General features: G+C 49.5%; 1 protein-coding gene across 4 annotated transcripts in view; it reads left to right on the forward strand.

Moving 5' to 3' along the window:
• Nucleotides 1-25,953, forward strand: part of HIVEP3 (HIVEP zinc finger 3) — a 451,731-nt gene that overhangs the window by 122,208 nt on the left and 303,570 nt on the right. The window contains exon 1 of one of the 4 annotated variants that reach the window (XR_008958865.1): nt 2,673-3,928. The exons of the other annotated variants lie outside the window; for them this stretch is intronic. The gene's annotated coding sequence lies outside the window, so the exon portion shown is untranslated. Of the gene's footprint in view, nt 1-2,672; nt 3,929-25,953 lie in introns of those variants that run through there. 4 annotated transcript variants of the gene reach the window in all.

The following is a 25,953-nucleotide window of genomic DNA, read 5'->3' on the forward strand; positions in this document are numbered from 1 at the left end:
CAGCTGAGCGAGAGAAGCAGGCCTCTAAACGGTCTGCTATAATGCCGTTTTTTATAACAGAAAAACCATGTCTATGTCTACGTTCGTAGAAAAATACTGGAAGGAATGAATCCAAAATGTGAACAGTGTTTCTCTCTACTTGGTAAAAGCATAGGTCACTTAATTTTTTTCTTAATTCTTCAAAGGACCTCTCCACAGTTTTCTATCTTGAGTATGGACTGTTGCAGTTTTAGAGCTGGACAAGGGATGGCAGGTGTTCATGGGGGGAGGGGTGTGGGAGCCCCTGGCTCCCTGGGCGATCCCACACTAGCCGGCATAATGGTTATGGAGGGAACTTGTTTAAACCACAGTCTCCTGGGCCCTACTGCAGAGATTCTGACCCCGCGGAGCTGGGGTGGGGCCCGGAATCTGCTGGTGGCACAGACATCTCAGGGACCCCCTTGTGGGGAGCCGGCCTGGGGACTCTTTGTTTGAAGCTTGGCTAACAGAAGCGTCAGCAGAGATCTGGCTTGAAGCGGGCAGGTGAGATGAACATCCAGCAGGGCAAGGCGAGGGTCTGACAAGATGCTTCCAGATGGAGGTGGCTCTGGGACAGAGGTCAGGGACAGGCGGGGTGAAGCCAGCAGGCGGTAAGCTGTGGGAAATAACCCGCAAAGCTCTCAGAAGATCGAGCTGTGCCAACAGCAACTTGCTGTCAGATTCTCTGCCACACCAGGCTGCCTCAGACAGGCACAGGAGGGCAGGCTGGGTCCTGCGGGGCCAGAGTTCTGGGTCTCCTGGCCCCGCAACAGCCAGCCCCAAACACAAGTTCTGGTTCTCCTTCCTCCCAGTTGTGTGATTGTAGGTGAGTTCCAGCTCTCAGCTGCAGCTCTGTGTCATGTAGGTGATGTCACCAACCTTATACACATTTCGTGGCAGAATGAAGTGGTCCGTAGCAGGAGGTCACGAACAGTCGTTGCCCTCTCCTGCTCACTCCTCGGCCACTTGGGAGAAAGGAGGCATGAGAGACCCGTTAGCCGGGGGGAAGGACAGCCCGGCTCACAGTGCTATGGTCTGAGTGCTGCCTTGGTCATTTCCACAACAGTTCCTTCCCTGCAAGACACAGTTTTCCTGGAGGATATTTACTGCCGGGACCTCCAGAGAGCTGGCCTAGCCTGACCCACCACTTCTGTCCAGCCCCATTGTAGCCAGTCTGTGTCTGTGAGTCCTCAGAACTCCAGTGACCCCTTGGATGGTATCCCTCAGACTCTGTCCATTAGGACTTTGCTTTAACCTTCATGCTCCCTAAGCAGCCAGCTGGCTCTCTTCTCCTAGATGGTCCCTCATTTTAATCTGGAATGTCCAGTAGGCAATCCATCTTGCTCCTTTCTGATATTTTGAACAAATTTGCCTTTTTAACCCTGCTTACAACATGACAAACCGAAGCTGTAATATAGTGAGTGGATCCTATCCCAGCCACTGAACTCTAATGCCAAGCATTTAGCAAGAGACTTTCTAAGTGAAAGTCACATTCTTTCATTCCTTCCACTATCCCATGCATTCAGCAGGTGTTTCTTGAGCACGCACTGTAGCAATAACAATTCTCCTGTGTTGGGTGCTCATTCTGTGTCCAGCCTGGCTAGTCCCTGACTTCAGGGGCTCCCAGTCTCCTGGGGATACAGACAGGCAGGCAAGCAGTTATTTACAGTGTGAGGAGTGATGTGAGAGGGAAGGTATGGGCTGCCTTGGGAGCAAGTAAAGATGGACACCCCACCCCCCACTCGGAGCCTAGCTATTGCATAATACAGCCAATTGCATAATGATCTCTTTTTCATGTGAAATCTGCTTCTCCTGCAGCTCTCAGTGCAGCCACCCTTTTCCGTGCCTACCTAGAAGACAGAGGACTTGCCGAGGCCTCTGTCCAGAGCCGGGCTTAGAAACCTCCAGCCCACGTAGGGCCTGGGGTTGGCGGGGCTGCAGAGTGGTGTCTGTGTAGGTGTGGGCTGCCATCTTCCTTTGCAAATTAAACAGAAAAACAGAAGTGCCAGCCAAGCATAGGGACAGTCCTTTGGTTCCTTTTTCCTCCTTAATGCAGCAGGGCAGCTGTTTATCTGAGAGAAACAGGTTTGCCCAGTGGGACGTTTATTTGGTTTCTTTGGCTGATCATGGGAACACACCTGCCACTTTGCCACTTCCTGCAAGTCAAGCGGTTTCTTAGAAAAGGGACATATTCCTTAAAATATATTGTGCGGTTTGGGGGTGAGATACGGTTTCTTGGATTTTTATGATTTAATGTGTCTGCAAAAACATTGAGCCACAGGGTAAAAATATATTGACTGCCCCTTATGGGAACCTGGACTTTCCTTAGGGTTAGGGGGCTAGTCATTTTAGTGTCTGTGCTCCATTTTATTGCTTTTAAGTTTTCATTTGCTCCTCTTCCTGTTTCTTAGCACATCTCTTATACATCTCTCTAAATACGTCGTGGGCGGGCCGTCACTGGTATAGTTCCCTACAGTAAAATGTCTACTTAACTGAAGCTCTACGAGAAAAAGACAGATAGTAAAATTTCTTAGCTCCTGTTTTTAAATACCCCTAGCCAGGGCATGTTCTGAAAGTGGGGTATTAAAATATAAGATATAAATTACAAAAAGTAAGATGTAATATAAGTTATAACAAATAAAAATATTTATACTATAAATTCTAAATTATAAAAATATCTAAAAGATGTAAATAGTAATATCAATGATAAAAAGACATATGTATCTTGTTATATGTAATATGTTACATGTATCTTACATAGGATATGTATACAGAGACACAGTGGGCTTGTATATTAATCCGGTCACCCTCAATTCCTGTACCTATATCTGACATACTGTACAGTCAGACCTCATGGTCATGGCAGATAGCTAGGAGATAGTTCTGAACGTGTCTATTAAAAAAGCTGAATTTGATTTAGATTTAGTTTACTATACTTACTAAGACAGGAAAGAGGACTGTGTACATTTTGGAAAGTTTTCAGATGAGGATTTGGAAATGACTGCATATGTATTTACTGGAAATTCTGAGTAATCAGCACACCCCGTTTCCAGAACTTTCTGTAAGAGAGACCGTCAAGCACTGGGTAAGAATGTGAAATTGTGGAATCGGATTGGCCGGGTTCATATCGTGATCCCAGCCGGGATGTCTTGACCCGGTTACTTGGCCTCTCTGATTCCTCTTCATTAAAGTGGGTGTTGAGACGGCCCCCACCTCTCACAGCGGTTGTGGCGATTAGATAAGACGGAGCGTGCAGAGCACTCGGCCTGGGCCCTGACCCGTAGTCGAGGTTGCTCCAGCTGCCATTGCCCTCTCCATCATCACCGTCACCACCGTAGGGACCAGCCTCTCCCGGTCAGCCGGCTCCTTGCTGCAAAGGGCCTTGAGTTTGAGGAACTGAAATCGTGGGGTGTGGTGATTTGGTGTTTCCAGGAAGTTAGGCCAGGATAACAGAGTGAGTTCTTGAGTTTATATTAGAACTTCTGGAAATGATGAGCCTTTATGCTTTCGTTGGGTTATCGATAAACTGGGATTAGCGCCACTGCGTTAGCACCAGAGAATGTGACATCTGCTCTCACAACCCTCTAGCGCCTGTTGGTGCTGCTTCCTGATCCAAGATGAGGGGGATTTGGGCTCTTAGGGCACCACTTTCCTGTTCGCTATCAAGCCCGAAAGCAGCAGCACCGCGAGAGCGAGGAGGCCGCTCAGAGGTCAGACTCCTGTCATGCCTCCCCGTTCAGATGACTTCCTCATGTCTGAAGACCTTGAAAACTGATCTTGAAATCCAGGGCTTGGTCTCTTCCGTGTTTTTTTTTTTTTAAAGAAATTAAAATAGAATCTCTCAAGGGCAGAAGTCTCCTCTCTCCCTCCTTCTCGTCCCGGCAAGCCTTGCTCTTCCTGAAGGTGACAGGTAAATGTGGGCTCAGTGGGTGTATACAAGTGTGGGATATCTGCAGGGCTTGCTGGGGGTCCACAGAGTGAGTGCTGCATTGAAGGGGGCACGGAAGGACCTCTGTTGTCATGGGGAGAGCATCCCCTTCCTGGGGAGCAGCTCCACTGAGTCCGAGGACTGAGATCCAACCCCAGCCCTACCACTTATTCATGTAATGACCCTGGGCAAGTTTAAGTAGGCTCTCTGGGCCTCACTATTATTACCTGTAAAATGGGAGTAATAATAATGCCTATATCGTAGAGCTGTGGTGGGGTTTGGTGTAAAGCATTTGAAACCGTACCTGGCTCATAATCAGGGCTACGTGACGGTTTACCACTGGAGTTCGCTTTGCTTTTACCTTGACCGAGTAACTACTTTTTCTGGAAAATGAATAAGATTTCAGATGTTCTTCAAATACAGGCTGTAGAAAAAGAAATAGAAGCAGAGGTTTCGTAGTGCAGTACCCCCAGTCCGAAGTATGTAAAGTTTGTCTGCTGTACTTTTCCAGGTGGAGGAGACCAGAACTGGGACAGGTAGAGGCGGGCTGGGGAGACCAAGAAGGGGGCTGTGTGCCAGAGTCCCGGGAACGAGGGGAGGCTTGCCTGAGATGCTGTGATCCTGAGACTCGGACGTGCTCTGGAGAGCTCCAGGACACAGCAAAGCAGACTTGGTTTTATTTTGCTTCAGTGAAGAAGCTCATGGCATTTTCAGGAATGGGGAGGAGAAGGTAGTGTGAAACAAACAGCCCAAGGTAAGGCACGCGGTGGGAAGCTGGCATCTGTGTGCGAGATGCATGGAGGGGAAACCAAGTCTTGCAGGACTTGAGTGTCTTCCTTGAGATCTTTCCCAGTGATGGGAAGGGATGCCTAGGATTCCTGTGGCCAGTCGCACATCCTGTCCTTTTAGGAGAGGCAGCCCTTCACATAGAGGTAACTGTGCTCCAGACATCTCCAGACCCATGGCACAGGTCTTGAGGACCAGCTGTGCTCCCACGTTAGTCCAGGAGCACCTTCTCTCCCACTGGGCTGCCGTTTCCTCGAGGACTTGAGGGCAGACAGAGGCCGGGCCTCTTGCATCTCTGCATTTCCAGGAAAGGCTCGAGTAATGCTTAGGTGCCTGTATTATGCACGGATTGCAGATCTGGGGTAACCTAGGAAGTAAAATTATAAAATTGGGCAGATAGAGAAATTCCCAAGCTTGGGAGGGTCACGTCCTCACTTTCTCTCACAACTGCCCCTTGTTCTTTGGGGCAGGGTGAGTGTGAGGTGTTCCTGCTGGCACTTGGCTTTGGTGATGGAATAGGAAAGGTAGGGCAAGGAGGAAGGAGGGAAGGAAAGAAGGAAGAAGGAAGGGAGGGAGGAAGGGAAGGAGGAAATCTGTTTTTTGTATTCACCTTAGACCAGTTCTGTTTTTACCTCTGTTTGGTGAATTTGGATCCTGTGATGTGTGTGCGTGTGTGTGCGTGTGGTGTTTTCCTTTCCTACCTCTCTCCAACATCAAGTTAAATTTTATCACTTGCAAAAGTGGTTGTAAACTAAAACAAGATGACCAAATATCCCACATCCAGATTTATGCTAATGAAGTGATTGTTCCGAGATAATCTCACCCCTTTTTTCCAGTGAAATTATTTCTTTCTGAGCCTTAGGGGTTTGGTTCGTTGAAACACAGCGGGACCCTGACATACTTTTGGAGAGAATGAAGATGAACCCCTACAGAATAGAATGTCCTTAAAATCGGGATGTAGGGTCATGCTCTTCACGTGTCTTAGAGAAAGTCTTACAAATTGCCTGCTCTGGGCGCGGAGACCCAAACCCTTCACAGCGCCAGCTAACTCGTGTGCTTAATTCATACCTGTGGATAGTCAGATGTGCAATCAACTAAAAACGCTCTTAGCTGGATGGTTCTCCAGAAACTTGCTGGGATTCCCTGGTGCATTTTAGAAACGAAATCAGGTTTTGTGGGAATTGTAAAATTATATAGGTATGTATATTTCTTTAAATCTCAAATGCAAGAGTATTTCTGAATCCAATTTTGTTACTGTCTTTAATGGATGCTCTCGTCCTTTCTCTGTAGCAGGGGCTATATATTTGTGAATAAACTCCGGGACTAGTTTAGGAATCAGATAATTTCACTGTGTAGTCAGAAAATGCACTGATTTGGTTTCTAGGCTCTAGATAACAAGCAGCAGACAGCTAAAAGGAATTCCTTCGAACACGCCACCGTCCTTCACTCTTAGCCTTGTTAACATCTACTTAATGCTATTATTTAATATGACTCCCCTTTCACATGAACCGTGTGTGTACGACCCCATCCTTGGGTGTTTTGGGGATGTGGGTGAATAATACTGCTCGTGTGGGATAGAGCGCAGAATTCGGTGGAATTGGCTTTGCGAATAAAATGCTAGAATTCGTTCACAAACACAACTTGTGCATCTTCAGACAGCCTTCTGTTGAGGGGAAAGAGGGTTCAGTTAAATTGCTTCAATCAGGGTGTGAACGGCTGCGAGGAAGAATGGTGTCTTTGTCCAAGGCCAAACAGAAATTCCAGAACTTCAAAAGCCTGTCCTGCCTCAGGAGCAGCCTGAGGGGTGACCTGCCCTGTGGGTCACGTGGCTGCCCCCAAGAAGGAGTTCCCTCCCACAGAGTCCCTGAGGGGTTAACCCCACTGTCTTCTGGGCGGGGCTTGGGTGTTCGGCAGGGTTGGGGAAGGGGGAATTCTGCCTGGAAACCTAAGTTAGGGGAGACTCCTCAGTGAACTATATTATTAAGCAAAAAAAAAAAAAAAAAAAAGAAAGAGAGAAAAAAAAAAAGCTTTAGGAGCTAACGCTGTGTGTGTGCTTGCTCATTAGGATCAAATTAACCTCCCTGTGTAGACGACCTTCCCACTTCGCGGATAAGGAAAACAAAGTGGGGTGAGGGTGGTTAGTGCCTCAGGAGGACAGAGCAGAGGCTCCAGCCCCGTGTGGCAGAACCTTAGACCTGCAGAATTTTCCAGCTCCACAGCTCCATCTGATAATGACACTCCTCTCATCAGAGTTGGGTAAGAAGTAGGGGTGAACATACTTTCCAAACATTTTTATCCAAAATGAATCCATTTTATCAGGCTTGGTGCCTCGCTATGAGACAATGTAGCCGGCTGGAGGAGGGTAGTTTTCAAGGGCCAAATTTCAGCCTGACATTCAGGGGTGGCCGGGTAACACGGGAAGGATGCTGAGAGATGACATTTTACAGAGAATATAGTCCTGAGGGGGGTTTTCGGAGACCTGGGTTTGGTAGTCCTAGCAGTAGTAAGAGCACTGACATTTGCTTAGCTTCAGATACGTGCCGGACACCGTTCTAAGAACTTTACAAGTGTTGATTCATTCGTTCTCACAAAAATCCCCTGAAGTCGAATCTGTTATTATCTGTATTTTATAGACTAGGAAACTGAGGCACAGCAGTTAAGTCACTTCCTCAGGGTTTTACAGCCACCAAGCAGCGGTGCTGGGACTTGAACTCAGTCTGGCCAGAGCCCGCCTCTGCTCTGTTACTCAGTTCCCCTCTTTTGGGCTCCACACTGTGACCCCTGCAACATTGCTTCATCAAGGGGTATCTATCATAAACTCAGCATTTCAACAATATTTTGGAGAGCTGCCAAAGGTGGCCGTTTAAAAATTTTGACCACTACCATTTACCCTTACTATAATTTCATAAAATAAAGGAGAATATTAACACCCCCTCCAACAAAGGAAGAAGGACACAATTTCAGATTGAAGAACAGTCCTTCCTAAGAAAGGAAATTTGTCCACTTTATCTGAACAAACACCTAGTCATTCACTTGGCAGGTGTGCCTTGAGTCCCTACGGTGGTTCAGGACGGGTTTACAAAATAGACGTAGTTCCCATTTATGTGGCACCAGCATTCCAGCAGGGGAGACGGTAATTTAAAAAAGTAAACAAAACAATTGTATAATTACAAATTTGAGAAGTGTTCCAAAGGATATGAGCAGAGCTCGGGGATAGAGAGTTAAAATGGGAGGGAACAGGTGCACTGCTAAGGAAGGCCTCTCCCAGGAGGTGAGGAGACAGCATGTGTGCTTGGGGGGATGCAAGAGGGACCAGTACGTGTGAGGTCAGTACAGGACTAGAAAGGGCGGGGGGGCGGGCGCAGGAGGAAGGCAGAGGGGGCCGTGTGGCTGCCAGAGCTAGCTCCGGGCCCAAGAGGAGGCTACAAAGAGGAGCCCGGGTCTGGTGCCCTCTCAAGAGCTAGGATAGGAGCTTTGATTTTTTTTTTTAAGTTTTATTTTAAGTCCAGTTAGTTTATATACAGTGCAATATTAGTTTCAGGTGTGCAATGTAGTGATTCGATACTTGGGAAAACTGGACAGCAACGTGCAAGACAATGAAATTGGACTGCTCTCTTACACCATACACAGAAATAAATTCAAAATGGATTAAAGACCTAAATGTGAGACCTGAAACCCTAAAAATCCTAGAAGAGAACGTAGGCAGTAACTTCTTTGTCATTGGCGGTAGCAACTTCTTTCTAGATTTGTCTCCTGAGGCAAGGGAAACAAAAGCAAAAATAAACGACTGGGACGTCATCAGAATTAGAAGCTGCTGCACGGGGAAGGAAACAACAAAACTAAAAGGCAGCCTACGGAATGGGAGAAGATATTTGCAAATGACATACCTGAAAAAGGGTTAGTAGCCAAAATATATAAAGAACTTAAAAACTCAACACTCCCAAAATGAATAATCCAATTAAAAAATGGGCAGAAGACATGAAGAGACATTTTTCCAAAGAGAACATACCGATGGCCAACAGGCTCCTGAAGAGATGGTCAACATCACTCACCATCAGGGAAACACAAGTCTAAACCACAATGAGACACCACCTCGCACGCGTCAGAGTGGCTAAAATCAGCAGCATGAGGAACAGCAGGTGCTGGTGAGGATGCGGAGGGAGGGATGTGGATGTGCCCTGTGGGTGGGCATGCAAACTGGGGTGCAGCCACTCTGGAGAACAGAAGGGAGGTTCCTGAAAAAGGAGCTTTGATTTTACCGAGGGTGCAATGGAAACCATTGCAAGGTTAGCAGGGGTGTGACATGATTTACGTTTCTTGGCCAAACTCCATCTACTGCAAGGGAGAGCCAATGAAGAGGGGCCAGAAGGAAAGGCAGAACCTGGTCAGGACCCTCTTGCCACTGTCCAAGCCACAGAGGCTGAGGGCAGGATGGGGGGAGACGGGGACGTGGAGGCGTGGGGGTAGCAGGAGTTGGTGCTTATCCCAGTCAGGGTCAGAACAGGAAACAGCAATCTCATAGTAGGACAATTCGGGAGGGACCGTTTACACAGGCAGGGCTGGTCCTGGGGCTTGTGGCAGTGGAGCTGTGGCTGGAGGCCTGAAGGGCTGAGGAGAAGGGGACATTCCTGAAACCCTGGAAGGGAGCAGGAGCCTTCAGTGAGGGCCACGCCAGGCTGGTATCCTGGCTCTCTCCTCCCCTGTGGGCAGGGGGCTGGGGCATGCATTCACTGACCTCTCCACCTCCCTCCTCGCTCTTGTGGTCTCGGGCCTGCTGCCCTGTTGGCTGGGAGCCAGCACACAGGGTGCCCACTGATGGGGTCCTTCCAGGTCAGTCCCTGCGCAGAGAGCAGAGCAGAGAGAGAGGGCAGGAGGCAGATGTGGAGGGAAACGGCACAATCGGCTGCACCAAGACGATCCCCAGCTCTGGGTGTGAGCAGCTGGGCGGAGGTGGAAATGTCGGGAGAGGAAAAGGTGGCTGGGGAAGGGAGTCAGGAGTTTCCTGTCCCCATGGACCCTGATTTAGGAACCAGTGACTGAATCCCTTGGGCCTCAGAGTTTTCATCTGTAAAATCAGCAGTCAGACTGAACGGCCTCTGAAATTCCTGCAGCTGTTTTCTAGAGGACCCTCTGGAGGGCCCTGTCTGAGTCTTCTAGAATCCTGCCCGGGCACAGAGACAGAAAGGCCACGGTGGGCGGCGATGGGGGCGTCCGGCCTGGCTCTCCGAAGGAGCAGGAGAGCACTTGGCGGCCGCCCTGTCTCAGGTGTGCCTTTCTGTGCGTGCGGGCGTGGCCTAGGGAGATCTCGAGTCAGAGGCCCCGGCTGACATACACCCGGCGAGGGAGAGGACCACTCTTCTCTTTACAGACAGACATTCTAGAGGGCCAAGCCCAACACCGGCAGAATCCTCTGAGTGAAAGGGAATCAGTGGGCGATTTTCAGGCCTTTCTTCTGCCGTCCAGACAAACATCCCGAGCGAAATCCCAGCAAGTACATGTGTTCGCTCTTGCCTCTCTTGGCTCCCCTTAAAAAAACCCAGTGAGTAAGAATAAAAAATGCAAACAGGCTTCTGTGATCTGCTCCAATCTGTGATACGGGAACTTTAAGGCATACTAACTATATTCCTGATCGCTTTTTAAGGCAAGAAAGGATGGTTTCAGTGAAGCCAAGGAAAGTCTGCCGTACCCTGAGGCATCACGAGCTCAGGCTGGCGATGCTGGGGTCATGTCATGACAGTTGTCTGGGGCAGAGTCGGGGGCAGGTGTGGGGGGCAGTAAGGAGGTTCCTGACGCCGGAGTGAGGCCTGTCAGAGGCTTGGGGCCAGAAGCTCTGGGAAGCTTCCCCGTGTTCCAAGAATTCCTCATGTCCGTGGACCCCACAGTTTGATCTCTCATCGCTCCGTGCCTGACATCCGAACTTCTCTTAAGACTTCAAAGCCCTCAGGCACCTGGGTGGCTCAGTCCTTAAGCGTCTGCCTTTGGTTCAGGGCGTGATCCCTGTGCTCTGGGATCAAGCCCAGCATCGGGCTCCTCCGCTGGGAGCCTGCTTCTTCCTCTCCCACTCCCCCTGCTTGTGTTCCCTCTCTCGCTGACTGTCTCTCTCTCTCTGTCAAATAAATAAATGAAATCTTTAAAAAAAAAAATCTCTCTACTAAGCACTTCAAGATTGAGTCTATTGGTGATTTCTATTACTCAGGATAAGTTGGGCATTTTCTTATAAAGTTACACATATATACGCATGACCCAGCAAATTTACTCCTAAATATTTACCAAGAGAAATGAACATTTATGCTGGCAAAAGGACCGGTACATGGATATTCATAACCGCTTTATTCATAATAGTCCCAAGCTGGAATTAACACAAACCCAAATACCCGTCGATGAGGGAATGGATCAACAGCTTGCAGTCCGCTTGTATTCTGGGGTGCAACTCAGTAATAAGAAGGAACACTGCTGCTACAGGCAACAGTGGGTGTGAGTTCTCCAAGTGTTATGCTGAAGCCAGTCCTAAAAGAGTGTGTGTTGTACGTGTCTACGAAATCCTCGAAGAGTCCAAACTAATCTGGTGCCCTGTGATGGGGTCGGGGGAGGTGGGGCCAGGGGTTCACCAGGAGGGGGTATAAGGGAACGTTCTGGCATTATGGAAATTTCTGTGTCTTGTTTGGGGGGTGATGGTTACTGGGTATATACATTTGCCAAAAACATCTAACTGTTCATTTGAAGTGTGTGCGTGTTCACACATGGCAGTGACAGCTCAGTAAAGCTGATTCTGATGAAAGGACCTAATAAATGTAACATAAAAGTTTCCTTTAAAAGTTAGTATTGAGGGAACTGCTTGTTGACGGTCCGATTCATCGATTTGCTGGAGCTTTTGCCTTGTTAGCAGTCGAGGCTTTTGAGCTTCTTGCCGTCCCTTTGCCCGTTCCCGAGAGTTCTTCCTGTCGACTCACTGAAGGCTTTCTGCGAAATTGTTGATAAGACCATGGTTTTATTGATTTAGTTGTCAGATACAGCACAGATTCTGGAACAGTGTTTCACAGAGATAGTGAAATCACCCCGCTCTCTGGTCGCTCCAGCACATCAGCCCGACCCTGGCCTCCGTGGAAGCGACTTCATCATCTGATTCATTATCGGGAGGATTCTGTGTCCACTTTTTCATTGCCCACTTAATGTGAGAAGGTCTCAGAGATAATTGTTACAGTTAATTTCCGTGTCATCAAGCGGCTCGTCCTCACTTTTGCAATCTGGTCTCCTGGGGCTTGGCACATAGACCGGACAGTAAGATGTATGGACTTTGGAACAAACGCAGTTTGCTCAGCTTTAAATAGTATTTGTTATACAGTTGTCCAGTGAGCATTTTCTAAGCTTTCAATGCGTGCTTGTCACTGTGGGATGTGTGAAATCCGATCTTAGACTCCAGGCCTGGGGAAGCCTCGAGGGGTCATTTGGTCCAGCTCCTCATTTCAAATGGGCAAGGTCACTGTCCCTTCTTCACGGGCAAAGCATCCCTGTCCCTCCTCCACCCCCAAGGCGTATGTTGGTACCCGGCCCTCCAGTGTGGCTGTACGTAGAGATTGGGCCTTGAAAGACGTAACTAACATCAAATGAGGTCACAGAGGTGGAGCCCTCATCCCAGAGGGATGGTGTCCTTGTGAGAAAGGGAAGCAACAAGAGGGAGGCATGCACAAAGGAAAGGCCATGTGAGGACAGACACAATGAGAGGTGGCCCTCTGCAAGCCAAGGAGAGAGGGCTCAGGAGAAGCCACACCTGCCTGCACCTTGATTCCAGACTGCCGGCCTCTGGAACATGAGAAAATCACCGTGTGTTGTTCAAGCCCCCCGGTGTGCGGTATTGGGTCACGGCGGTGCTGGCATGCTCGTGCAGCAACGAGGCTGCGAAGTTGACGTGGACGGAGCATCTCCCTGCCCTTGAGTAGTAGGAAACCTTGGAGAGTCGGTCTGAGTGGTTTGTGAACTTAGTGAAAGCGTATCAAACTCCTTGGTTTTGGCCTATCTTTGTTCTCATTCTTCCAGAAAAATAAAAATAATCATATTTGGTGAGTCCTTAGCAAGAGCAAGGTACTGTTCTGAGTAGTTCATATGTACTAGCTCATTTAATTATTCATGTGATCGTCTGAAGTTAATATTCTTTTTTTTAAAAAGTTTTTATTTAAATTCCACTTAGTTGACATACAGTGTAATATTACTTTCAGGTGTACATTATAGTGATTCAGGACTTCCATACATCACCCAGAGCTCATCACAAGTGCCCTCCTTAATCCCCATCACCTATCTCACCCGTCCCCCCATCTCTGCTAGTTAATATCCTTATTATTCCCAGTTTGCAGATCTGAAAACTGGAGGACAGAGAGGTTAAGTAGCTTGCCCAGAGTCACACAGCTAGTCCTGGTTCTTGGTGGGGTCAAGACCCTAAACCAGGCGGTCTGTCTTCATCCACCTTGCCCTGAACCAGTGCTCCCTGCCACCTCGGCCGACCCCCGGTAACACCCACAGGACTGTCCTCTAATCTATACCATAGAGCCGCCCCTGGGGAAAGGAACTTTTGGCCTTTTGCTCGACATCTTATTGTTTTCCTTTATTAATAAATTTATAAGTGAATTAATAAGGCTCCTTTATTAAATTTAGAAGTCCTGTTGATTGTGACATCAATTATAGCTGTGTGACGTAGACAGCAGGCTACATTTTAGAATTTTGGAATATGAGTGGAGCTTTTGAATGCTTTGACTGATGATTTGTACCTTTGTTCAGCAGATATTTACAGAATACCTACTGTGTTCCAGGGACTGCGTCAGGTGCCGGGGATGAAATAACAAAAGAATCAGATATGATCTCTGTCTTTATGGAACTCACAAGGGAGATGGAAAGTAACTCAGAGTGTTGTACATGTAAATATTTAGTTAAAAAGTGAAAATAGACAGTAATAAGGAGACTTTGACCCATTGTGGGAGCTAACTAATCATGGTTGAATGAATGAGTCAAAGAAGGAAGGAAGGAAGTCCCACCCAGTCATTCTTTGAAGAAGGGATATTTTGGCTGAGGTCTGAGGTGAGAGCAGGGTCAGCCAGGTGAGGGTGACGGGATGGCCAGTGATCGGCAGGACTGCAGTACCCCCTTCTAGAAGCAGCAGGGGCCCTGAGTTTGGGCCGTGAATGACCTCAGGTGCTTGACTCAGGACTCACATCCTGAGAGAAGTTTTTCCTCTTGCAGCCGCACACATTCGTGTTCTGTTTCTTTTCAAATCTGTTTAGACATTATTTGGGCTGTCTCCTCATTGTTTGTCCTCTAAATGTGTCGCCTAAAAGGTTTGTTCCTTAATAATTTACATTTTTATAGTGTCTGAGGTCTACTTTTTTTTTCCAGGAGGAACACATTTTCAGCTTCATGATGAAAGCTAATGGAGAAAGCACTTTGTACAAAAATTTACCTTATAGGGGCGCCTGGGTGGCTCAGTCGTTAAGCATCTGCCTTCGGCTCAGGTCATGATCCCAGGGTCTTGGGATCGAGCCCCGCATCGGGCTCCCTGCTCGGCGGGAAGCCTACTTCTCCCTCTCCCACTCCCCCTGCTTGTGTTCCCTCTTTCACGGTCTCTCTGTCAAATAAATAAATAAAATCTTTAAAAAAAATTACCTTATAGAGAGGATTACTGAATACATGTGCTCCATAAAGAAAATAACTTGCGTATGGAAAGACTGATCCCTTCTGTGGAAGCTTTTGGGTTGAATGTGGCTTTTGTGCTCTGGCGTTGGATCTCAGGGGATGCTGCGTCGGGTTCTGCTGTTTGCCTGGGGGTGCTGGCGTGGGGGCTCTCTGGTGCACCTTACTCGTACTGACCATGCTTTCTGTCCATCTGCTGGTGACAGGGAAGCTGTCCTCTTCCATTTGCATATCTCAAGGACAATTAGCAACCAGGGCAGCTGAATTCTTTTAGCTTTTTGATCCCTTACTTGCGACCATCGGATCTCTCCATGTTGAGATGTGACCCCGCCATGTGGTGTCAGGTAGTGAATCCAGAAGGCCCTGTTCCACAGTCTTCAACAAGCAGGTTGATGGAGAGCCAACACTTGCTTGTATCCTACTGACCGAGCAGTGAGGAGCGTGCGGAACATAAACAGACGGGAGGCCGGATGCTGGGGAGAATGTACACGGTTGGCTTGAGCCCCAGCTTTGCCGCACAGCGTCCCTCTGACCCTCAGGCAAGTCACCTGATGTTCTGAATCTTAGTTTCCTCGCTTACAAAAGGGGAGACGTTGGTGTTTATTGAGTCATTATGCTGAGAGCTGTCTGGTTTTTTTTTTTTAATTATTCACATCAGCATTTCATCAACCTTATAAGGTAAGTATTAGTATCTCCATCTAACAGACAAGGAAGCTGAGGCATGGAGCACCTGGTACCACAGCCAGAATCCATCTCCTTGTCAAGGCAGCGCTAGGATTTGAACCCAGACCTGTCGGCAAGGACCGTGCTTTCCCTTTCCTCCCTCTGTTCCTGCAGGGTGGTTGTGGCAAGCACCCAAGAGCCATGAGCAGGGATGTTCCAAACCTTAGAGCAATTGCTTGTTGTTTTTTCCCATAGATAATTGGTTAGTTTGGCTGAAATCTGAGGCTGCTTTAGGATTGAATATGAACAATTTGGGACTGTTGGCTCCTGGGGTATATCTGTTTTCATTGTTTGTTAGTCCATCTGGCCACCGAGGGGGCTTAAGAGCAAGATGTTTATTTGCATAAAGGTATCCCAGTGCAAATGGATACCCCGTCCCCGCTATGCTGCCATCTCTCACCCGTCAGCAGGGACGCTGTCCCTGTGCATTCTAGATGTTTGTGCATTTGCTGGGCTCTTACTCTGTGAAGAAGTCAAACCTCTATCTGATGGAGTTTATATTCTAGTGAGAAAAACAAAAACCAAGGCCAAAAAAACCCAAACAAACAAAAAAAAACCAACCCCAACAACAACCCGTGAAAACTTATATAAACTATTGGTAATCGGGGCTAAGAGACCTGGGTAAGGAAGGAGGCCAGTGTGGTAGGAATTAGGGTCAGCCAGGACAGAGAGGTGGGAGGTGAGGCCCAGCAGGTGGCCAGTGTAGACCCAGGGGGCTTTAGTGGGCCAGTGGAAGGATCTTGATGTTGGATTTGTTTTACTGTTTAGAGACATTGACTTTTACTTGGCGTGAGCTGGGAAGCCTCTGGGACCTTTGAACAAGGGAGAGGGAGAAGGGCAGAGATGGGAGCAGGAAGCCTTGAGGAGAGGCTGTGACAGTTGTCCACAGAGAAGTGTGGCCTGGGTGACAGCAGTGCAGGGGTGGGAAGTCCCTGGGTCCTGGCTGTACTTTGACATGGAACTGATGTCTGCCCTGTACTGCACAGGTGACCGAGTAGGAAGAACCCAAGTTAGGCCATTCGTCAATCGGTGTTCCCATGGCAGGGAGATGGGTGGGTTTGGCTGCACGAGTACGGTCAGGTGAGACCTCACGGTGCAGGGTCATCTGGACCTTGGGCATCCCGGGTTAAGCACAAGGAAGACAGAATGGCTCCCCATGTGCACAACATGCTGAATGAAATGAAATGCATGGTGTAGACGGGTCATCCTGGGACCTGAGCAGGGGCCTGCCTTGGGGCCAAGTGCAGCTGGAGCATGTCAGGGGCAGTCTGTTGGCCTGTGGGAGGGTCAGGGTGGGAGGGAAGGTGGCAAGGGGCTGCTTGGTGGGGGCCAATAAAAAATGTTGCAGTTTCTTTCTTTTTGCCAGGGATCCGAAACTGTGGCTTGCCTGGGAGTCAGATCTGCCTGCTGCCTGCTTTTGCCCAACCCCTCAAGCTAAGAATGGCTCTTACATTTCCAAATATGTTTGTCAAAAAAAAAAAAGTCAAAGAAAAATAGAATATACAACAGAGACACATGCGACCCTCCAAAGCCTAAAATATTTCCTATCTGGCCCTTTATAGAGAAAGCTTGCTGCAGACAGAGGGTGGCTTAGAGAGACTGGGACCAAGACAAGGCCGCCCCGTCCACCCCACTTTGTGCCACACTCTGGAAGATGGTGCTCGGGTAGACCCCTGGTCCTGGAACGCAGGACAGCACGCTCCCTGCGGTCCCCGCTGAGCACCCCTTTCTAGGAGGGAAGGTCCTCTGTAGCCCGTTAAAGACTGAATGATGGGAAAGGCCTGCCCTGGCCCCCCATCACGGTGGCGGTGAGGGTCCTGTGGGACGACAGAGTCATAGATTTTATGAACTTCAAAGATGACGGTTTTGCCCGTTGTATCTGACGTACTCTGAGGTTGCCCTTTCTGTTATGGGTACCCTGGCATCGAGCGCCCTTGAGACAGAGTCTGGGTTTAAGGCAGGATGTATATGGTGAGTTGGGACATTTAGAGTCTTATCCAGCTCTTCGGGTGACCTGTGAATGGCCGTTAGCCTATCAGGGACTGTGCTCTGAGACCGCTGACCATACGAGACGGTGTGTTGGGGGAAGGGACCAGCCTCATGTCATTTGAATGCCTAATGGGCCAGCTGTGCTCCTTGGAAAAACACCCAGTATGCCAGAAATCAGCCAAGGTCAGGGAGAAACGGATCCAAGACAAGACTGATTTGGAGAAGGGAAGGTAGCCAGGGAGGAAGGAAAAAAGGAAGAGGTAGCGGGTAAGGGTCACCTTGTCAGCATAGTTGACCTTCTGCGCCGGGCGAGCCAGGCTGGTTCTGGGTCCAGACCCAGTAAATCCCACGGAGTGGCCAAGTTCACTGTGGGTCCTTGGCAAGTAGCCTGCCACAGAGGACAGGCCACGCTACATACAGAGGCCAGCAGGCAGGCCGGGCAGTGGCCAGTCTGGGGTCGCCTCCAAGCGGCAGGTCAGCCCAACCTCTCTGGCTTCCAGCTCTGGCTGAAGGAGAGAGGGCCTCGACGCCTACTTTTGCCAGTGTGGTGGCACCAGTGCTTTCCACCATGTCTCCATCCCTGGGGCCTGGGCAGAGGGTTTGGGGCCCGCCACCCCCCCCCCCACAGACATGTCCATCCCCACCCTCTCAGGCAACAGACGGAGGGCATCTGCACCCCAGACTTTGAGAACTGCCTGCATCAAGGGAATGAGGGTTCCTAGAATGTCGGCCTGAATCTGCCTCCAGTGGCGAACTTCAGCTCGGCTGCGTAGTTACCCATCTCCGTCTGTTCCCCGGCAGCGGGGTGGGACTCCAGCTGTGGTCACAGTAGGGGAGGGAAGGCACGGACCGGCTCAGATTCTGACATTCTTTTCCATCGTGAAAGCCTGGTTAGTTGATTTGTCAACTCCTTTGCGCCTGTTTGTGAACTCAAAGCTCCGTGTTATGTTTTTCCATTTTTAGTTTGTTTTTCGTTTTGTTTTCCCCGATCCTGAACTACCTGCAAGAGACAAACGGTGTTACCCGGGGTGCTAGCCGTAGTCGGAACTGCTGCCGCTGCTAGTCCTTCCGCCTCCCATAGCTGTAAATTTTAATTTTTACGAGTTCCTCTTACAGCCGATGTAAGGGTCCTACAAACGAATCAAACCCGATTTTATTCCTGACTAATAATTTATAAACTGAATTCAAATCTGAAGTTCCCTGGTCACATCTCACTTTGCTTTAAAGTAATTCCCACCTCCGCAGAGTATAATGCAGACAGTTTCCCCAGGTCATTTTTAACAGGGCAGCCAGTACGCAGAGCTGCCCTCCTTTAATGACAATTCGAAGAGATGACAAGGCTGAGACCTGAGGTCGTCCCTGTGGTCAGGGACGTGACAACTCTGCAGCATCCCCCAGGGCAGGGGCCGGACGGCGGGTGCTGGTGGTGCCTCTGTGAGCCTCGGAATTTGGGGTCCCAGCCCTAGCTCCCCCTCCCACCACTGCCTAAGGGCTTCCAGGCAGAGGGCGTGTAGCAGGAGGGCGCACACACGTCCGGCTCGCTGGTGGTGCCCTTGGCAAGGGGCAGGTCTCCTGCCTGTGCCTGTCACTCCTACCCCCCCCCCCCCAATCTGTGTTCAGCTCCAGATGCTGTCCGGGCTTTGACTAAAAGCTGGCATCGAGGAGGATATAAGCAAGGGCTTTAAATTTCCTGCATACCAAGGAGAAAGTGGATTTAAAAAAATAGATCCAAATATCAAAATTGAAAAGAGGCCCAAGTTAACCCCTAGGGGGTCAAGTCTGATGATGGGAAGGTTTGTACACCTTATGACAAGTCCCTCCACTTTTGCAACTGAGCTGCCCCAGCCTCCGAAACTGGCAGGAAACACAGTGCTCTCATTAACTGCTGCAAGACTTCTCTGGAAACCCAGATTAAGTAGCTCTGTGAGGGGAATCTGCTTATCAAAATACTGATGAATAGGCTGGGTCAAGGGTGAGAGTCAGAGGCAGCCAGTGCTGAAGCATAAAGCCCTTGGATTAGAGCGAGTCGCTCAATCGTTCTGCCTGTTTTAGCTGCTAAAGCAATTTGCAATCTGGATGGGATGTTCCTTTGATAGTCTTCCTTACCCAGAGTTTTTCCCTGGGCCAGCCACCCCTCAGCTGTGTCACTGGGGAGCGGCCATCAAGACATCTTCTGGGAATTCCTTTCCATCCTGGTAGCTGCAGTCGCTCCAGTCTGTACATCCTGAGGTCCGAGGTCCTCCCCATGCCCAGAAGTCACCCATCGGAGACCTGTTTGGGGAACAAGCAGGCACGCTTCCATGTGAGAGGACCAGCCTAAAGATAGCCATGGGCCACTCCATTGTTCTTTTTTTGGGGGGGAGCTTTAGAAATGGCGACAAGTTCCATCACTTTTCTGGACTTCATTTTCTCATCCATAGTAAATGGACTGGGGGTGATGACTCTGGCTCTCAGAGCCTCTGGGTCTTTCCAGCTCTCTCTGCACATGGCGCACCCTCTGTGTGCACCGCGTCTCCCTGCACCTTCCCCCCGGGAACGGTCCTGCTCCTCCTACCCAACCCGGGCGCCAAAGATGCACAGGGAGTTTGGAAGGAAGGGAAGAAAACTGCACGCCCCGATCTTGAGGCCGCTGGGGGTTGTCAAGCAGAAGAGCTTGGAGGACCTGAAGGGCAGGCAGTATACAAATTGAACAGTTGTTAGCCACTTTGATGTAGAGGATGGCATCTTCACTTCTCTCTCCAATTTTTTCCCCCAGATGGATTATTCGGGGGGAATTTTCTGCAGACAGCTAATCCCATTCAGAAATTCTTCTTTGCTTCGATCATGGCCCTTCTTCACCTGGATGTACTGCCCATTTCCAGCCCTAGTCAGCTCTCACAATTGTAAATTTTAATTTCAGCTTGGCAGACAGGGAACCCTGGACTATAAAATGTCCAGTGATGTGTCCAAGATCCCACAATCAGTGGGTTGGGAGAGCCAGAATTACTGGGGTCTCATTTATATACAGGGAAATGCACAGATCAGTTTTGATAAATTCATGCACCTGGTGAGCCCACACCCCCCATCCAGTGAACCAGAATTCAAGTCACTCTCTTGGCCACAAATGTGAGATTATGGAAAGCACAGAACCTGATGGGATTTCAGCTCCCATGAAGAAGACCTTCACATTCCCTGCTGTCCCCATTCCCTGAACTGGCATACGACATTGGTCCCTTGCCTTTCCTCTCTTGTCCCATTCCCAGGGCCTGTGTCTTTCTTTGAGATGGACTTCAGATTTCTACCTGGTGTAGACGGGGTTATCTAGGAAACCAGAAATAACTGCAGATTCCAGGCTGTGCAGATTGGGTGATCTTCAGCCACTTCTTTAGAGCCGCATACTACTGACCTTCTCTGCTTTCCCCCCACTCTCTTGCCCTCAGGTCACTGGAAGCATCCCTACAGGGCCCAGTTTGCTTTCAGGTCCCCAGCTGAAGCAGATCTGACCCTCCGGCTTAACTTACCAGGAGGCGGTGGCTGGTAGCTGCAGATGCTGGGTGACACGGGGACGGAGGAGTCTGTGTTTGGGAATGTGTGTGACAAGCGGAGGAGAAACGCCTCTGAGAAGCTTCTGTTTGACTCATCTTTGTCTTCCAGGAACTGGAGGAGGTGTGCATTTCACACGCTCACGTCCATTCCACCTTAAGCATTTGCCTTTTTTTTTTTTTTTTTTACGCTCATTGTTTCCTTCCCTCCCACTGTCATTCAGAGTAAGTGCAGCTGCAAGCAGGCACTTGGGGTTACCTCTCTGAAGGGACTGCTTATCTGCCATCTGTATCTGTGGAGTGAGAGCACTTGTGTCTACGTCAGCAAAGCTGGGGAATCATGAGACCCCTTGTCTCTTAGGATCTCTATCTGATTGCCTTGCCTGACTCTGAAAATCCAAGACTCCTGACTTGCCTTCAGTGCTCCTTTCACAACTAGCTGCCCGTCTTTGTTGAAATCTGTGCTCCTCGGTCCCGGTGCCTCTGTGGGTCAGCTCCCGGACTCCCAGCGTTTCTAAAGAGGTAGGAGGCAGGCTCGGAGGGAACAGAGTCGCGCAGTAATGTGATGGAGAAAATGCACGCCAGGCTGTTGGCAGGGCTGGGCCTGGGGGTGGAGGAGGAGGAGCTGATGGGAGGGGACAAGGGCTGAGGGAGGGGAAGAGGAGAGAAATGACTCAGTACTTCTGTGCTGGGCCGTGAGCATGTGCTTCGGTGCGAATCGCTAAGTCCTACCGAGCTTGCAGAAGCGAGCATTCGCGATCCGGGCTTCTCAGTGTCCCCCTTCCTGTTCTTTGTGACTGATCTCAACCTGGGGTCTGATCAACTGGTAGGGGAGAATCAAGAGCAGAAGAGGAGGTAGGGGTGTGCAGAACCCCTACTAACTGGCTGTTTGGACAGACAGCCGTTTCGATGTCTCCGCTAGCACTTCAGCTGCGTCTGTCATTCCCTTTAGAGCAATTGCAGAGCATCGTCTGCGGCCTCCTGTTTTCAGGGGATACCTGCCTTTTGGATCTTTGGGCCTTTTCAGGTTCTTGCAGAGCTGCCTTTACTGTCCCAGTCTGGATGCGTCCCTTCTTCCCTCCTCAGCTCCAGCCTGTTTCTTTACCATTGACAAGGCCCCCACCACCTCACGGCCTCCAAGCTGCAGGTTGCCGGATTCATCCTTAAGTCCTCTTACCGAATCCTTCCCCAGACCCCTTAGATGTTTGCTTCACAGCATCTTTCTTTCTTTCTTTCCCTCCCATGGCCAACACCGTGGCCCCGCTCTGGCCATTGGCAGCCTGGGCCATTGTAAAAGCTGCCTAATGTTCTTGTCACCGCTAGCCTACGTGCGCACGCGCAGTGTCCCCACAGAAAGCTCAAGTCTTTAAGATTCTCCTTTAATTATGCTAATCTGCTGTTCACACGTCTCCAACTGCTCCCTGCCGCTTATTGGATAAAGCCCAGACTTCTCTGTGTGGGATTCAGACTTCTCCGAAATCTGGCCTCCTTCCTCCCTATCACATTCTCTTCGTCTCTGCCTCTCTTACACAAACCCCACTCTGGGGCCAAGAGCGCAGGCAGCGTGGGCTGCCCTCAGAGCCCCCCAGGCTGCTGTCACGGTCTCCCCTCTCCCCCAGAGGCCAGCTCCCTTCTTTTTTTTTTTTTTTTAAAGATTTTATTTATTTATTCGACAGAGATAGAGACAGCCAGCGAGAGAGGGAACACAAGCAGGGGGAGTGGGAGAGGAAGAAGCAGGCTCATAGAGGAGGAGCCTGATGCGGGGCTCGATCCCACAACGCCGGGATCACGCCCTGAGCCGAAGGCAGACGCTTAACCGCTGTGCCACCCAGGCGCCCCGCCAGCTCCCTTCTTATCCACCTGCCCAAACTCCCCCCACCCTCCAGAGTTGAACACAACCCCTTTCCCATAAGGCCGGCTGGCGGTCCCCTGACTGTGCCGGCTGCCCTCTGGGGCCTCTGGTGGCACTCCCCGCAGGGACTCTGCTTGACTCCCCGCGTACCCTGCTTCCAGCTGCTACTGGGACTCAGCTCCTCGGCTGCATCACAAGCCCCCAGCGTGGAGCCCCGAGGTGTGGCGTTTCCCGCCCAGCCCCTGGCCCGGCGCAGCACGCTCACGGGCCTGCACAAGTCCTTTCTGAGGGATCGCGGTGTACTGCTCGAGTGAGGCTCAGCTGTAAGTGACCCCAGACTGAGGATGGAGCAAGCGTTTTGTTTGGGGTCATTAGCCAACCAGCCTCTGACCAGGGCGGCGTGCAGAGCTCCAGGCTCCGTGCAGCAAGGGGCTCTCCCCGCACCCACTCCCCCATCGGAGGGGCGTGCTGAGGGGCTGGCAGGAAGGATGCCCTTCCTTCTTAGTTCGGAGTTTCACTCCCGTTGCCAAGAACCAGAGTCCTGGCTTTGCCTCCATCTGATTCCAGCTCCCTCCTGGACGAGGCTCTTCTTTGTGCTTGATCCTGGCTGCCGATTTGACTGGCCTGCCGCTTCAGGTCTGTGCGCGGAAGGGCGCCCACGGGGACATCTGCCAGGTCCTCCCCCACCTGGGACTTCTGCCTCAGAGTAGTAATTGAAGAGATGGGAGCGCTCGGTTTCCAACTGCCCTCATGCCTGTGGGGCCAAACCCAGCAAGAAACTTCAACCGTGACAGCCAAAATGGGGGAGATTGGGGGGCAGAAAAAAATCCCCTTGGTAAAAACGTAGAAGGTCCTCTGAAAACACTGTAAAATTCTGGCCAAAGGATTCAGATACGTTCAGACCCACTTCTACTCCAAGAGCACTCTGTAAGAGTGGATAGCTAGCAAATCTGAACCCGGTGCCTGCTTACTACGAACACAGTGGCATTCTCCAAGTCCTCACAGGCTTTCGGCCAGCTCAGGAGAAAACTGCAGTGTAAACACATGTGGGGGAGTGGAATAAGGAGGGCGTTCTATGACCAGTGATTGTACCAAAGCTGAATGCAAAGCAAGGAAGAAAGTTCTACAAATATGGCTGAAGTCAACAGATTGCTGGCCACACCTTGGAAGCCTTTGTGCTACATTGACCTTGAAAGTGAAGGTGTTTGTTGTAACAGGATTTGCTCTGTACCCTCCCCACTCCAACCCCCCCCCCCCCGGCAAAGTTTTTTCATCTTGTCGAGGGGGAGACTTAACAGAATTCTCTTCTGTCATCTACCAGAATTATCTACTAGAGGCATAGGCATGTCATTTTGACTTTTCTTTCTGATTTAACTCAGGCATCTTCATGCAGAGGTTCATGAGGGATGTTGAGATATCAATTTTATCTTGGGAAAACATGGAGGCCACTGATATTGGTGGGTCCCCAGAGTCCAGCTGTTGATTTGTAGGCCTTCTTTTCTTTTCTTCTTCTTTTTAAAAAAGATTTATTTATATATCAGAGAGAGAGAGAGAGAGCGCACAAGTAGGGGGAGCGGCAGGCAGAGGGAAAAGCAAGCTCCCCACTGAGCAGGGAGCCTGATACAGGACTGGATCCCCGGACCCTGGGATCATGACCTGAGCTGAAGGCAGATGCTTAACCAACTGAGCCATCCAGGCGTCCCTAAGTAATCCCAGTGTTAGAAAGGACCTCAGAGCTCCGGAGTTCCAACTTTCCACAAGGTAAAGGAATGCCCGGTTCCGTAATGGGTGATTATCTAGCCCTGTTTGACCCCTCTCAGCAGTGGGGGTTTCACTTCGAGCTGTCTATTCGGCTGCCTCTAATTACTAAGACGGACTTCCTTTTTAAACATGAACAGGCAGCTCACAAGAGAGGCAATACAAATGAAAACCGGTTCAATATCCCTGGTAATTAAAGCAAGGCAAATTAAAACAATGAGATGTTCTTCCCCTAACAGATTGGCAAAGATTTTCTCAAAGGTTCGTACTCAGTGGAGACGAAGATTTGAGGAAATGGGCCAACACTTGTTATGTGTTAAAAGCCTTTAAATCCATATATCCTTCGATTTGGCAATGCTGTTTCTAGTGCTTTCTCTTAAGAAATGATCCTGTTTGTGTGGTGGGCCTTTAGCTGTAAGGATACTCCTAGTGGTGATGCTTCTAGTGAAGCCTGAGGAGTAGCCGAGTCTCTAACGACTGGGGCTTGGTGAAGTCAGTAGTGCGACACCCTAAGCATTTCTTAGACATTGTGTATTCATGAGCTCACTTGAACCCTCACAATACTACTACGAAGTAGGCTGTTAGTTTGGCAATTTTACAGATCAGATGAGCCATGACGAAGTCAGGTAACTTCAGTAAGACGATCTAGATGGCTAATAGTGGAGGCAGGATGTCCACCTGGGTGGTCGATCTCTCCGGAGCCCACACGTTCTTAACCCGTATGCTCCACTGCCTCCGGAGCAGACATGTGAAGTAGCAAATACGTGTTTAGTGGAACGTGGAACTCTACCCCATTTCTGCTTAAAATACCAAAGCCTTCCTGAATATATGTGACATGACTTTTACAATTGAAATTTTTTAAAAATTTTGTATTATGTTATGTTAGTCACCATACAGTACATCATTAGTTTTTGATGTAGTGTTCCGTGATTCATTGTTTGCATATAACACCCAAGTGCTCCGTGCAATATGTGCCCTCCTTACTACCCATCACCGGCGGCCTGTCCCAATCCCCCACCCCTCTCCCCTCTGAAACCCTCAGTTTGTTTCCCAGAGTCCGTAGTCTCTTGTGGTTCAGTCCCCCTTCTGTTTACCCCCCTTCATTCTTCCCTTTCTTCTCCTACCGATCTCCCTGCTATTCCTTATGTTCCATAAATGAGTGAAACCATATGATAATTGTCTTTCTCTGCTTGACTTATTTCACTTAGCATTATCTCCTCCAGTCCCGTCCATGTTGCTGCAAATGTTGGGTAATCGTTCTTTCTGATGGCTGATTAATATTCCATAGTATATATGGACCACAACTTCTTAATCCAGTCATCTGTTGAAGGGCATCTCGGCTCCTTCCACAATTTAGCTATTGTGGACAATGCTGCAATGAACATTGGGGTGCATATGGCCCTTCTCTTCACTACGTCTATATGTTTGGGGTAAATACCCAGTAGTGCAATGGCTGGATCATAGGGTAGCTCAATTTTTAACTTTTTAAGGGACCTCCACACGGTTTTCCAGAGTGGCTATACCAGCTTGCATTCCCACCAGCAGTTTAAGAGGGTTCCCCTTACTCCACATCCTTTCCAACATTTGTTGTTTCTTGCCTTTTAAATTTTTGCCATTCTAACTGGTGTAAGGTGGTATCTCAATGTGGTTTTGATTTGGATTTCCGTGATGGAAAATCATTTTTTCTTTTTTTTGTATTTAGC

Source organism: Ursus arctos, unplaced genomic scaffold, assembly GCF_023065955.2.
Source record: "Ursus arctos isolate Adak ecotype North America unplaced genomic scaffold, UrsArc2.0 scaffold_12, whole genome shotgun sequence".
Classification (NCBI taxonomy): Eukaryota; Metazoa; Chordata; class Mammalia; order Carnivora; family Ursidae; genus Ursus; species Ursus arctos.